The 14,164-nt window shown below is 45.8% G+C and overlaps 1 protein-coding gene across 6 annotated transcripts in view; it reads left to right on the forward strand.

The window, feature by feature from the left end:
* Positions 1-568: 568 nt before the first annotated feature.
* The window catches only part of Sfmbt1 (Scm like with four mbt domains 1), a 100,320-nt gene continuing 86,724 nt past the window's right edge, over positions 569-14,164 (forward strand). For 2 of the 6 annotated variants that reach the window (XM_040747796.1, XM_040747797.1), the window contains exon 1: positions 2,347-2,490. The gene's annotated coding sequence lies outside the window, so the exon portion shown is untranslated. Of the gene's footprint in view, positions 711-1,798; positions 1,816-2,346; positions 2,491-14,164 lie in introns of those variants that run through there. The other 4 variants (XM_040747798.1, XM_040747800.1, XM_040747801.1 and 1 more) reach the window with 4 other exon arrangements.

The following is a 14,164-nucleotide window of genomic DNA, read 5'->3' on the forward strand; positions in this document are numbered from 1 at the left end:
CATCCAAAAGATGCTGAGTAAGGTAATCTTGATCGTTCAAGATGATTAGTGTAGGCATTATTAAGGGGGGGGGGAGATGTCACTCGGTGTTTAGAAATGTGCATTGGATTCCTGATGCTGTTCCTCGCTGCTGAAAGGACAAGGGGTTGGGGGCGATATAGGGCCATTCACAGCTTTCCACCTGAAAACCCTTCCACTCCTAGAAATTAATCCCACGTGTAGATCTCAAGGATCTGTTAGCAAGGAAGCAAAATACAAAAAAAAAAAAAGTAGGAACTGCATACCTTAAAAGTGATCATGCAAACACAACATTCCAGTCAAAGTAGAAAATAAAACGGGTGTTTGCAAGCACGTAAAAATAGCTATGTAAGAAGGTTTTGTTTGGGTAGTCAAATTGTGCGGCCATGGTTTTTTTTTTTTTTAACACATTCCTTTCACCTGTTACCTTTTCAGTGGTACTTACAAAAAAAAATCATCAAGTTTGTGATGTGGGTTATTTCCTAAGGTTGCCAAAACAGAAAGATGCCTAGTGTGAAGATCCCCAGACAGTGTGTGGCGGGTGCCTCTCTGCGTGGGCGCCTCCTCTTCTCTCAAAGGCAGGAGACCCTCGAGGGCTGGAGAGTCTGATCTCGCTGGGACTCCCTTCTGAGGGAACTTTCTGGAGCAGGTGTGTGCCTCCTGCTGACACCTGCGCTTTCGGGGGATCAGGGGTGAGTCGCCGAGCCTAACTAACCGCCCGTGGGCACCCCGGGATTCTTCGAGACTGATTCGCAGCTTTTCCGGAGCTTCTCACCCTCCCGGAGATCTCGGTTCACCGTGCACCCGCTTCGCTGCGGGGAGGGAGAATGATCTACAAAGCGCGTCCGGAGCGCGTCGGGCAGGCCGAGGTCGCCCGAGTCGGCCCCGGCGGAGCCGGGCACCGGAGCGCCCTGCTGAGGGTCTCCGGCGACCCGCGCGGATCCCCGCCGTGGCCGGGCTGGCGCGCCCACCGTCAGGGCCCCGCCGAGCCGCGGCCGCTCTGCTAATGCCAGCTCGCTCGCTCGGGGCGGTTACGTGCGGGCTACCGTGGCAGCGCTTCCCCCGGGATGGGACGGATCCGGGGCTCGGCCGGGTCCCGAACCGCTCTGTCCAGAAGCCGAGGTGAGGTCTTTCTCTCCGGAACCCACGCAGGGCCAGGAGCGCGCTGCAGTCCACGGCGCCGTCGGGGATCCGAGGCCCCCGCCTCCGCTTCTCCCCCTTCCACCCCCGGCCCCGCCACCCCCCGGCCTCGGGGGCGTCCTCGGCGAGGCGCCGACTGGGGACGCGGCGGGCACCGGGCCTGGGGCCCACGGACGCCTCCTCTCCCGGGAGCCCCGCGCGAGCCGCCGCTGGCAGCGGGGAGGCTGCGGCCGTGGGCGCCACACGCGCAAGGCGAGGACCGCGGCGGAGCCCGGGGGAGGGGAGGGGAGGGAGCGGGAGGGGGGGGCGCGGGCGCATGCGCCCTGCGTCCGTGCCATATTGGAATGAGCCGGAGCGCGGAGCGGCGCCGCCGCTGCCGCCGCCGCCGCCTCCGCCGGAGCGCGGGTGCAGGGGGGCGGGGAGAGCTGCCGGCCGCCCCGCTCTGCCGGGCCCAGCAGGAAGGAGGGCGCGAGCGGGCGGGCGGCGCGAGCGGAAAAGGCGCCCCGCGCGGGCGGGCGAGCGCCAAAGAAAAAGAAGAAGAAGAAAAAAAAGGAAAAGAAAGAAAGAAAACGAGCGGGCGAGCGAGAGGGGAGAGCGAGCGAGCGAGCGAGAGCGCGCGCGCGCGCGGCGCGGCGCGGCGCGCGAAAACTCCGTCAGGTAAAAGAGCGGGGCGGCCGGCTTGGGCCCTTCCCGCGCGGCGGCCTGATGGGGGCGGCGCGGCGCCCTCCCGACGAGGCCGGGCAACTTTGCGGGCGGGAACCGCGGGGAGCCGGCGGGTGGCGGCGCCAACGGGCGGCGGCGGCGCGTTGGGCGCGGGGGTGAGGTGGAGGGGGCCGGCGGGGGGTAACGCGGCGCCGGCGCGCGGCCTGGCGCGGTCCCGAGGCTCGGCGCGCCGGCTGGCGGGGCTGGCGGGGCCCGGCGGGGCCGCGCCCGGACACCTCGCGGCCACGGCTGGCGGGCCCGGGGGCGAGGGAACGGGCGAGCGGCGCGCGCCCGCACCGCTGGCGCCCAAGTTGCGGGGCTCCGGGCCCCCGCCACCGAGCTTCCTCCCGCCGAGCCCCCGCGGACCCGCCCCCCCTCGGTCCCCCTCCCGACAACCCCGGGCTCGCTCCGGGCGGGGCGCGAACCCGCAGCCCGCGCGGCCTCTCAACTTCGCAGGGCCCCAGGCGGCCGTCGCGCGCTGGCCGAACGTCCAGCCGCCGCCGCCGCCGTCTCCTCCGCCGCCGCAACCGGTGGCTCCGGCCTCCCCGGCCTCCTCGGCTCGTGAGCCGCCGCCGCCCGCCCGATCCTCCCCTGCGCGGACCCGGTCAGCGTCCCGAGGCCACTGGGCAGGTCCGTGACCCTTCGGGTTTCTGTTCCCGAGTCTGGGTTTTTGTTCCCCGTGGAAAGGGCCGGAGGGACGAGCCCGAGTGTCCTGGGAAGCAAGGCCTGCGCTCTGCGGGGCAGAAAAGCCCGGCGAGACCGGGAATAAGATCCCCGCGGACAGGATGTGGGTCGCGTTAAGTTTTTTTCTCCCCCCTTCCCCACGATGCCAGCTGCTGGCGTGGGGTCTGAAACTCAGCTGTCAACCCCAGGTGTCCCCCACCCCCCAGAGCTCGCAGTGCGCGCCTGGAGTCGGCTGGGACGCTCCTGTCTCAAGTGGGGCTGGTTTATTTATTTATTTATTTATTTTTTACTTGGTGGGAGCTCTTCCTCGCGGGCCGCTCACGGCGGTTAATGGACCCAGGTGGTGTCTGTCTGGTGAGTCCGGTATTCATCCAAAAAAAAAAAAAAAAGAAAAAGAAAAAAATCCGAAGGAAGTAAGGTGGATTTTGGTCAATGTCTGCGTGTGTCCTCTCCCGAGACCCGGTTTCAAGGTGTCAGACTTAATTTCGTCGGAAGCAGAATGCCTGTGCAGGTGACTGTAGATTTGGCAGCTGTCTCGATAGCATGGAAGACGAAGGTGAATGTGTTTTCCTAAGCACGCACTGGGGCCTGCTACCTCGTGGCGGATGCTGAGCTCTCCCAGGCCACAGGTAGATAGATGCACAGTGCGGATTTGTTTGCAGCGTCAGGGACAGAACGGCCCCCGTTGGCCCACGAGAGAGGCCTGAGATAAGGACCCAGTTGTGTTATTGCCACCTTATCTTGGGATAGGTATCCACCCAATGTAGATTTGATTTTCCTTATTTGCAAGAGAAGGGTAAACGGTAGATCACCACCGTCCTTGTGGTTCTGAGATTATGGAGACTTCTTAAAACGAGATTTAAGGGTTGTGCATAAAAGCACTGACAATAATGTGTCTTTATAAAAATAGGTTGGAAAAACCGTCGTGCTGGCTATATCCAGGATAATTTTGTGAGCTTTATTTGAACACAGGTATTTAGAGAAGGCAGTTCAGTCCACTTAAGAAATTATGCCTTTTTGGGGCTGGAGAGATGGCTCAGCGGTTAAGAGCATTAGTGGCTCTTCCAGAGGACCCGGGTTCAATTCCTAGCACCCACAAGGCAGCTCGCAACTGTCTGTAACTCCAGTTCCAGGGGGACCCACTGCCTTCACACAGACACTTGAGCACACAGACACTCGAGCGTTGTTTTGCAGACATGCATGTCCTGATGTACAAAACATTAAGAAATAGAAAAATTTCGGTCCCCACCCCAAAGGGATTCCTGGAATTCGGTTTGGTTTCTTCTTCCCTCAAGGTAACTACCATTCCGCCTTCCATCACAACCTGTGAATTTTTCCTCAGAGCCGGGACCTTTTAGAATGTGAAAGGGGCAATAGTTAATAACTGAAGAATAGCAAGTAGGTGGACTTGGAGTTGTGGGCTTTTTTTGTCATGGTACTTTGTTTTTGTAATGGTGTAAAGCTTTTCTGGTTTTGACAATGTCTTGATATTCTGACCTTTGATCTTTGTGGTCATAAGGACATTTTTAGCTGAGTAGTATTTGGTGTGTTTGGATTGCGGTTTCTGGGAGTCTTTCAGTTCGCAGTTACGTTCTTATATCACTGCCAATTTGGGGATACAGATGCATTTGTAGAGAATAGGTTTGAAGGAAGAACCACGAATTTCCCCAAGAAGTTAACAGTATCAGTCAGTAGGTGAGTTAAAACATAAAATTTTAAGGAAAATTGAGTGAAGATTGATTTTAAAGTCCAGTGAATTAATGGTATGCGTATAAAGCTTTAGCAACCTTTTAAATGACAGCAGCCAACTTGATCTATGCTTGTAAGATGAATGCCTGGTTTATCAAATGATTAAAAGTCCAATAGTAAAAGTAAGAACAAAACGTAAATTAAAATGTCTGTGCAGTTTTTTAAGTCCCTTTGATTAAAGCCACTTTTTGTATTAGAGCCCTGCCCAAAAGGTTGAGTTTTAGATACTCACTGGAAGTAAGTGCTGCAGTAATTTGCCTGTGTCTCCCAAGTGTCTTTTAATGTGTCTTTGTGCTCTTTGTTTCTACTGGAGTTAGGTTCTAAGTGAATGCTCTTGTTAGCTTCATGTAAAGGCCAATGCTGGGTCCCTTCCACCCAAGACATCTGTGTGATAGAAAGTGGGAGTGGCGCACACCTTTAATCCCAGCACTGGGAGTTCCAGGACAGCCAGGGCTGTTACGCAGAAAAACCCTGTCTCAAAAAAAAAAAAAAAAAATAAAGGGGATGTGGTTTTCTTCCCATGTTAGAGATATATGTGGAATACTCCACAAAGTTCAGTGTGACTATGAGAGAGAGATTGAGTCTCTGAATAATTCTGTTTAATCAGCTAGTTGATGGGCCAACAGTGACTTGAATTTGGTCATTTCATTCAAAGTTAACAGCCTCATGAACTAGAGTACATGATGATTTAGCCATCATTAGTGAACTACTTGCTTTTTTCTGAAGCTTTTTTTTTTAAATGACTTTTCCTTGTAAAAACTGCTGAATCTTTGGGATGAAACTGAAGGCATGTATGAGAAACAGAAACTACAAAAGGGGGTGGGTTTCTTCTCTTTAATATTTGCTTCTTTGGGAACCATGGTTTTCCCCTTTAAAAATGCATTGCCATGTATGTGCTCACAAGAACACAGATTTTAAACAAATAGATGAAAAAGCAATGCTTTGCCAGCAGGGCGTGGTGACATGCTCCTGCAGTTCCAGTATTTGGGGAGCAGAAGGCTTAAAAATTCAAAGTCATCCTTTGGTACTCAGTGAGTTTTAGGCCATCATGGACCATGAAACTCTGTCTCAAAACGCCAAACCTGAACCTTTACTGTGCTAAACCAAACAACCACTGAAGTGCAAAAATCTGCCTGCCCACACATTTGTAGGGTGACCTTTGCTTTCATAGTGATAACTAGACTGGGCTTAGTGTTAGAAATGTAATGTAATAGCAGGTGTCATTTGACTACAATACTGTAGAAAAGAGGAATGAACCAAACACCATTGACCTTTTATTATGGCCTTATGTTATATTCACATGAAGTGACAAGTACAAAATACTACTTATTTCTGAATGCTAAATACTGTTAAAGTAAACATTTCCATTTAAAAAATTTAAATACTTTATGCCATTATTTGGCTGATAACATTTTACAACAATTTCAGTGAAATTTAAAAAAGGTAAATGGTGCAGATTTGCTATGGCAGAGAATTTTCTTTCAGTGAATACCATTTTTATCCAACTTGTGTATTTTTGTATTTTCAAGCAGCTTTTCTACGTATGTAGTTGCTAAGTTGGTTGCAAGTATCTGGGGATTTTGGTTACCCAGGAGGCTTTGAGCCATTAGACTTTAGGGAGTGGAGTTTGTTAGGCTGCTGCCATTCTTCAAGTGATACTAGCCCCACTGGAAAATGGTTTAAAAATAGAAAAGATTTAGTTAGGTTGCTGAAAATTCATGTTTAAAGTTTTCAAAAGTGAGAATAAGGATAAGAAAAAAAAGTTATTGATGAAAAAAATGTAGATTTTACTATAAACGTTTTCTGCCACGTGGTGGTGGCACACATCTTTAATCCCAGCACCTGGGAAGCAGAGGCAAGCGGATCTCTGAGTTCCAGGACAGCCTCGTCTACCGAGTTGTGAGTTCCAGGACAGCCAAGCCTACACAGAGAAACCCTGTGTTGAAAAAACAAAAAAGGAGGAGGAGGAGGAGGATGATGATGATGACGACGGTAGCATAGGCCTTTCTGTGTAGGTTCTGTTATGGTGGTGAAGAGACAGCTTAACAGAGACAGGAGACTTTAAACACATATTTAGAATTGTATAACAATATTACATGACTGCACGGTGATGGGACACGCCATTTATCCCAGCACTCAGGAGGCAGAGGCAGGCAGATCTCCGAGTTCAAGGCCAGCCTAGTTTACAAGTGAGTTCCAGGACAGCCAGGGCCGTTACTTTTTGTAAAGATTTTTGTTTATTCCTTTTTGTATGATTGTGGACATGACATGGTGCATGTTTGGAGGTCATATGACTATTTTTAAGTTTGTTCATTTGTTCCATTTTGGCTTTTGCTTGATTTTAAGTGTATTTATTTGATTTTACAAGAATGAGTGTTTTGCTTGCATATATGTATGTATACTGATTGCCTGGTGCCTGTGGAGGACAGAAAGGGGTGTCAGATTCCCTAGGACAGAAGTTACAGATGGTTGTGAGTCACTGTTTAAGTTCTGGGAACTGAACCCCTGCCCTCTGTCAAGAATAGCAAAATAACAAGTAATTAACTGCTGAGCCATCTCTTCAGTCCTTTCTGCCTTGTTTTTGAGGCGGGGCAGCAGGGTCTTTTGTTATCTCTGCTGCTGCTCTTCATACTGATTTTTTGTCTCTACCGATTTCACTATAGGAATAGCAGGGTTCCAGAGTACCCTTTTAAGAGTTTTCAAAATAATTTTTTTTAAAGATAGGGTTTCTCTCTGTAACAGTTCTGGCTGCCCTGGAACTTGCTTTGTAGACTAGACTGCCTCAAGTGAACAAACTTAAACTACAAGCACCGGGTTAACCCTAGGCTATGTAGTGTGACCCTGTCGTAGCAAACGGCCAGCCAACCAGCCAGGGGAAAGGGATGAAGCCCTATCCTTAGTCATATACATTTAGGCCGTAAGCCAAGTTTATTTCTATTTTAACATAGTGCATCTGTATATGAAAGGAATATTATTTCTATGTTAGCAGGTTCACAACATATGTTGATAGTTACGTTGAAATTCTTGCTTCTCAATTTGCAAGCAGCTGTGACCAGACTCTTGGATGAGGGACTCCTTTCTTTCTCTTTTCATTTCCAGTTTCCCCAGGTTTCTATTCTGCCTTAATGAGATCTAACAGTTGTATTTACAGGCACAAACATGCAATGGAACATGTTATTGTTAAAATTTACCAAATCAGATGTGAAAATTATAGTTACATTTTAAGAGATATAAAATATGTAAATGGAAAGTCAAGATATTATAGAAGGAATAAATGTATTTAGTAATTATAATTTAACCAAAATAAATCCAGGCTCAGAGGCTGGGTGTGGTGGTGCACTCCCTTAGTCCCAGCATTCAGGAGGCACAGGCAGGTGGATCTCTGTGAGTTTGAAGGCCTGTCTGGTCTACAGTGTGAGTTCCAGGATAGCCAGGGCTACAGAATAAGCACAAATTCAATATAATATCAAATTAACTGAATAAAGATACAGTTCACTAAAAAACACTACAACAAAAAACCCTCAAACTTTATTAAGCTCTCTTTGTCTTTAGGGTGTTCTTTCGAACTTTTTTGTTTGGTTTTTGAGACGGTTTCTCTGTAGCCTTGGCTGTCTAGGCTGGGATCAAAGGCCTGCACCACCACCTCCCAGCAGAACTTCTTTTACAGCAAAAACTTTGGTGTGTGTGTGTGTGTGTGTGTGTGTACATACATGAATACGGTGCCCCAGGCGGTTAGAGTGTTAGTTCTGTGCAGCTTGAATTACAGGTGAGAGTGAGCCTCCTCATACAAGTCTGGAACCTTTACTCCCTCTTGACCAGTGAGCCATCTTTCCAGCCCCCATCCATATTCTGTATGTGAAATACTTCTTGAACTTTGTAGATTGTTAGATAACTTGAGTGAACTAAACTCTGTGCAGGGAGTAGCATTTCTAACATGGTGTACAGTACTGAGTGCGTTGTTTCCTTTTTTAATGCTTTACTTAGTATAGAAAGAGGTTAATTACTGAACATATTTAGAGTAGATAGAGCAGTTAAAGAGTATTTGCTTTGTGGGGAGAATTGGATTTTGGGATGAGGTAATATTTAGCATCTTTTTTAAGATCTATTTTTATTATCTTTTTTTTTGTTTGTTTTTTTGAGACATGGTTTCCCTGTATTGTTTTGGAGGCTGTCCTGGAGCTTGTTCTGTAGACCAGGCTGGCCTTGAACTCACAGAGATTCACCTGCCTCTGCCTCTGCCTCCCGAGTACTGGCATTAAAGGCGTGCACCACCAAGCAAGCTTATTTTTATTATCTTAAATTGTGTGTGTGTGTGTGTGTGTGTGTGTGTGCGTGCGTGCGCGTGCATGCATGTGCATGTGAGTATGTGCACATTTGTGTCAGTGCCCTCTGAATCCAGAGACTTTGGGTTCTCTTGGAGCTGGAATTATAGGCAATTGTAAGCTGAACTGTGTAGGTGTTGGGAACTGAACTCAGGTCCTCTAGAAGAACCGTCTTAACCACTCAGCCATCTCTACAGTACTTAGAGAGGATCTTAGGTGAAAGATGGAACATGGCTTGTTAGAAGTTGTATTAGTATTTCCTAAAGGAACAGAACTGGTAAGAATGAGAAAAATGTGTGTGTGTGTATATTTATAGTAACACATCTCTCATATGTGAGAGAGATTTATTAGAGTTGCTTATAGGCTATGATCCAGGTAGCTTATAAGCTATGATCCCCCAACTGACAGGCCAAGCATCTGGTCATTTTTCAGTCCGTGAGACTGGCTATCTCAGAAGTTCCAGTCTGATGCTGGAGTCCCAGAGGATTCCTAAAGAGTTGATGGCTTTGAGTCTGTGTTGGAGTCCCAAAAAAGTAGGTTCTAATACCATCAAAAGAATGCCTTAGCAGTCAAGTCACTGAATTTGCCAGTGAGAATGAACAGGCAAAAAGCTAAAGCTTTCTTAATGTATTTCCTTTTATGTGGGCTGATACCAGAAGGTGTGGCCCAGACGTAGGGTGGGTCTTCCTACCTAAATGATCCAATTGAGGAAACCCCTCACAGACTTGCCCAGATGCTTGGGTTTTAGTTGACTCAAGTTGTAGTCAAGCGGACAGCCAAGATTAGCCATCATAGCAGTCGGTGTTACACACTTGGAATGACAACGTACGGTAAAATAAGAAATTTAGCAATTATTTAAATAGCTCAAAGTTTTTGCCTGCTGATGTGCAGTTTATTTTTTATTTTACTTTTTGATGTTCAGTTTAAAGCTACTTAACAAATATTTTGCTTCTGGTTGAAATTAATATTTTTATACCCTGAATAGTAAAAACTTGTTTTTAAGATTTATTTATTGTATGAGTGTGAATGTTTTGCCTGCATGAATGTATATGCACCGCATGCCTGCCTGGTGCTGGAGAAACTCAGAAGAGGGTTTCAGAGCTCCTGGAGCTGTAATTATAGGTGGTTGTAAGCCACCATGTGGGTGCTAGGAATAGAACCCTGGTCCTCTGTAAGAGCAACCAGTGCTCTTAACTCCTGAGCATCTCTCCAGCGCCTCCTCCCACCCCCAGAGTTTTTGAAATGTATTTGTGATGGCCATGGTGGTAAAGCTGTCCATGAATTGCTGTTTGGTTTTAATGTCTTTTCACATTAGTTTAGTACTTACATATAGTGGTATGTATGTATGTATGTATGTATGTATGTATGTATGTATGTATGTATACAATGTCTGTCTGCATGTCTGCCTGCACTCCAAAGGAGAGCACCAGGTCTCATTACAGATGGCTGTGAGCTACCATGCGGTGGCTGGGAACTGAACTCAGGACTTCTGGAAGAGCAGCCATCTCCAGCCCCCCATATAGTGCTCTTGGTCTCAGTTTTTGCCACTGTTCTTAGTGATTAGTTCTTATAAACCATATTTTTTTTTAGTACTTACTACTTGGTAGCTAGTCAATTAGGTGCTTGCCTTGCAAGAATAAGGACCAGAGTTTGGTTCCTGGAATCCGTTTAAAAGCTGGATGTGGTAGGTCAGCACCGGAGATGCTAACACAGGTAGATAGATCCCTGAAGGTGACTGGCTAGGTAGCCTGGTTTACTTGGTGATCCAGGCCAGTAAGTAATCCTGACTTAACAATTTGCGCAGCGTCTGAGAAACAAGAGGTCCTCTTGCCTGCACAGGCATACTCACATAAGTGTCACCCTACAAAACACAAACACACATGTGCACACACACACCTCTCTTGTTAATAGTGTATAGCAGTTAGGGATGTCATTTCGAGCTATCATTTTGGTTGTTTTTTACTTGTGTCATTGTAAAATAACCTTAGAGTGATTAGATAACCACACAGGTGCACCTACTATATCTCTGTCTAGAGCATAGAAATTAAGAGATGAATTAAAAATTGATCATTTTTCTGTGTATGTTTTGTGCCTGAGTGTGTGTATATATACCATATACATGCAAGAGCCCTCAGAGGTCGGAAGAGGGCGTTGGGTTCCCCAGATCTATAGTTGCAGGCAGATCCGGGCTGCCATGTGGATGCTGGGAGCCAAGCTGGTTCCTGTGCAAGGGCAGCAAGGGCTTTTAATTGCCTGAGCCATCTTTCCAGTCCCAACTGCATTTTTATTATTCTTTAAACTAAAAAAATTAGAGGTAAACTATGTCTGCAAGTTTACTATCTTAACCATTCTAAATGTTTATAGGTTAGTGCTACCTTAAATACGTTCATAATTTTATGCTGCCCTTGCCCCGCCTGTCTCTTCATCTCTTAGACATGAACTAAGAGTGAAATAATTAGTCAGTAGTGACTCCCTTTCCCTCTCCTCTCTGCTATGGTACCACCTCTGAACTTTCTGCTTATGATTTTGACTACTCTAGGTACCTCTTTTAAGCAGAATCATACAGTATTTGTTCTTTTGTGATTACTGCATTTCATTTACCATAGTGTTCTCAAGGTCTATCCACGGTGTGATGTATCAGAATTTTCTTTTGAGGAAGTGAAATCTTACAAACACTTTCACGGCAGGAATGTAAATAGAGGTCTTAGACTCTTGTGCACTGGGACTTGTGTGAGAGCCAGCTGCTTTTTCTTTAGAAGCAGTTGAGACATATTTAGTTGTGACGTCAAGGTAGTAGATGGAATTGCTAAAGAAGCAGGGGTCCAGAGGCTAGGGGTTTCATTGAGTTGGCACAGATGGTCCGCAGTGTTTTCCTGAGTGAAAGCATGCTGTCCAGAACTATAAACTATAGTATGTTAGAAGTTGTACATATGCCCCTCAGCTATCTGAAGGGCATAGTGATTCACCTTCGATGTCTGGTTACACAATTAAGGATTTTAGGAGTTGAGAAATTACATGTTTTCAGAATGCTAAAGAGTTGTATATGTTTTCTTTTGTTATTAAATTTTATTTATAATGTATGTGTGTGATGCCTATATACATGTAGGCACTCATACAAAAAAAACAAAACAAAGAAAACAACCACCACCACCAAACTTCCAGGGGGCGGGAGAGATGTGGAGAGATGTGGAGAAAGGGCTCAGCCATTAAAGAGCTCTTGCGGAGGACCTGACTTTGGTTCTTAGCACCCACCTCAGTGACTTAGAGCCCCAGTGAATTTGACACCCTCTTTTGGCCTCCATGGGTACCTACATGGATGTGTACATGGGAACTCATATAGGCATACATGCACATGTGCATAAATAAAAGTAAATACATCTTAAAAGTTTCATTTAATGCTAAAACCTTCAAAACTGTCCACGGTTTCTTCATTTTGCACCACCCTGTTTTTGGTCAGGGGACCACTGTGTGTGAGGCTTGAATTTGTAGCCCTCCTCCCTTAGCCTCCTGAGCACTGACATTATAGGTATAGACCACCACACCTGGCTCTTCCCCCCTCATTAAAGGCACATTTATACCAACATGAACGTTTAAGATAAATCCGATTTAGTTTCATTTTATTTACTCTTAGTGCAGGTTTACTCAACATGTGATAAAACTAAAATATTAAGTATTTGTAGTTCTGTTGCCTACAAACCATGCTACTATCTTCTGCCCTCTTTAGCTGTCCAACATACTGTGGCAAGTAGAGTTCTGTAAGTTGGATTTTACCATGCAAAAATTCCACAGCTAGAGTCCAGACTTCTCAGAAGAGCAGGCATAATCCTTGAATGTAGTGCAGGTAATAATTGTTTTACTGAAATGCATTCCTTAAGTAAGTCTTTGTACTTAGAACTTTAATAACATCTGGTAATAGCTGATACAAAAATCCATATCCTATACAAGGGATAGACATGAGGGTCCTGGATTTCAGGGCTGGGCTAGTAAGACTTTTTTTTAAAAAAGTATTTCTTTAATCTCAGCACTTGGGAGGCAAAGGCAGCAGATCTCTATAAATTCCAGACCAGCTTGGTTGATGTAGCAAGTTTCAGACAAGTCAGCTAAAGCTGCATAGTGAGACTGTGGTCCAAACAAAATTAAGATGTAACAATAGCATTGTAGTAATATAGGAGAATGTGCTTATTGGGAATACAAACTGAAGGGTTCAGGAGTGGGGTATGATGTTTTCATATTTTTCAAGTGCTTCATAAAATGTACTTACATGCTTGAATATATGTATCAAGAAAATTGGGCCTAGTGTGGTGGTAATACCTTTAATCCCAGTACTCAAAGACAGAGGCAGGAGGATTTCTTCTGGTTTAAGGCCAGCTTGATATACATAGTTCCATGACAGCTAGGGCCACATAATGAGACATTTAAAACAGAATTTTAACATTTTAGTCAAAGGTAGAATTTTTAAAACTCTTTTGCTCTAGAATTTTGTTAAAGAAGATGGGATCTTAGTGGGGCAGCAGATGGTGAAAACTGTTGTGGAATACTTAACTATGTAAAGAAGTGTTGCATTTGTTTATGTTGCAGAGTATTTGTTTAATTGTGTAAAGATGTGTTGCTGTTTTACCTTGCCTGCCCAAGGTACCTGATTGGTCTAATGAAAAGCTGAACAACCAATGGCAAGGGAGGAGGTATAGGACTTGTGGACAGCGAGAATAAGGAGGAGGAGGAAAGTTAGGCTGGAAAGAAAGGAAGAAAGAAAAGGAGATGACAGGGAGACACCAGGGGCCAGACAGACAGACACAGAGTAGGACACACAGAAGGAAAGAAAGGTAAAAAGCTCTGAGGCAAAACACAGGTGAAGAGAAACAGGTTAACTTAAGTTATAAGGGCTGGTGGGACAAGCTAAGCCAAGGCTGGGCATTCATGATAAGTGCCATTATTTGGGAGCTGGTTGGCATCCCAGAGAAAATGCCAACTACAGAAAACAATGGCTATTTAAGTTTTTATTTTGTTTTTGTTTAAATAGTGTGTGTGTGTGTGTGTGTGTGTGTGTATGTGTATCACATTTTCTTCATAGGTCTATTGATGAACATCTAATTTGATTTCATAACTTGGCAATTGTGAATAGTGCTGTGATCTCTGTAGCATACTGACTTTGATTCTCTTGGGTGTAGATCTAGGAGTGGTGGAGGGTATTGTTGGAACAGATGTTTTTTGGTTTTAGGTTTTTGACAAACATCCAAACTATTTCATATTGACTGCATTAATTTACATTCCCTTCAACAATGTTGTCATATTAATTTGATAGAGAGAATTTTACAAACATCTGTTGACCCCAGATTGGGTACCAGTGATAAAGAAATGATTCTACTCACATCTAGGTTGGTGAACCAGTCTAAAACATTGTGGTTACTTACAGGAGTATAGGTGAGCAATTACATACATTAGCATGAGCAACTTTCAGGGTGACTATACCAGAGAAGAAAAGTATTTTTTCCCAGCAAGTGTTGTATTAACTACTTCTGTAACCCCAGGGAGGGTGATGTCTCAATCTC

The sequence above is a fragment of the Mesocricetus auratus genome, unplaced genomic scaffold (genome assembly GCF_017639785.1).
Source record: "Mesocricetus auratus isolate SY011 unplaced genomic scaffold, BCM_Maur_2.0 Super-Scaffold_100006, whole genome shotgun sequence".
NCBI classification, from domain to species: Eukaryota; Metazoa; Chordata; class Mammalia; order Rodentia; family Cricetidae; genus Mesocricetus; species Mesocricetus auratus.